The 666-nt window shown below is 34.7% G+C and overlaps 1 protein-coding gene across 2 annotated transcripts in view; it reads right to left on the bottom strand.

Moving 5' to 3' along the window:
- Positions 1-340: 340 nt before the first annotated feature.
- Positions 341-666, bottom strand: part of fbxo43 (F-box protein 43) — a 10,756-nt gene continuing 10,430 nt past the window's right edge. For both annotated transcript variants that reach the window (XM_074654527.1, XM_074654528.1), the window contains exon 6: positions 341-666. This exon is cut by the window's right edge and continues 316 nt beyond it. The gene's annotated coding sequence lies outside the window, so the exon portion shown is untranslated.

Below are 666 nucleotides of genomic sequence, written 5' to 3'. Positions count from 1 at the left end.
CACTGCAGGTTGCTATGGAAGTGGACTCATTTTCAAAACACATGGGGCGGTAAAAGTTTAACTAGAGAAGGCCAGAGAAACAAATAGAAAGTTAGTGTTTCTTCTTACAGTTTGAGACCCAAAAAGGTACTTATTCTTAAGTATTCACAGAAAGTACATTATTGTTATCATCAAGAATGTAGTTAAAAAAAAAAAAGTTAAATGGGAGAATGACGTTGTTGCAGTTAGGACAAGGTAAGGTCATACCACTAGATGGCGCCAGACACTGACACATTTGTACAGCTTACAATGGAGACTTAGTCCAAAATTACCAATTATTTTACAAATGAGACACACATGTAAAAAAATCAAATTTATTTAAAACTGCTCTGAAAACACATTGGTAAAAGTTGAAAACATTGGAGGTATTCCAAAAAAACATTCCATACAATTGATCAATGTGCATGGAAAAGTACATCAACAGCAAACTTAAATCATTGTTCTGCTGGTGAGACTTCCTTCACATTCATAATTAAAACACACAAGTAAGAACTGTGTTGAAAAAAAAGGGTGAAAATACACTAAAAAGATACAAAAACAATGCACAAAGACACATTGATAGGTACAGAAGTTGCTCTCATGTACTGGCTACAAATCAGGTTCCTTGCTGCTAAGCCTCGTTGTCAC

The sequence above is a fragment of the Sebastes fasciatus genome, chromosome 12 (assembly GCF_043250625.1).
Source record: "Sebastes fasciatus isolate fSebFas1 chromosome 12, fSebFas1.pri, whole genome shotgun sequence".
NCBI lineage: Eukaryota > Metazoa > Chordata > Actinopteri > Perciformes > Sebastidae > Sebastes > Sebastes fasciatus.
This window is presented reverse-complemented; position numbering and strand designations above follow the sequence as displayed.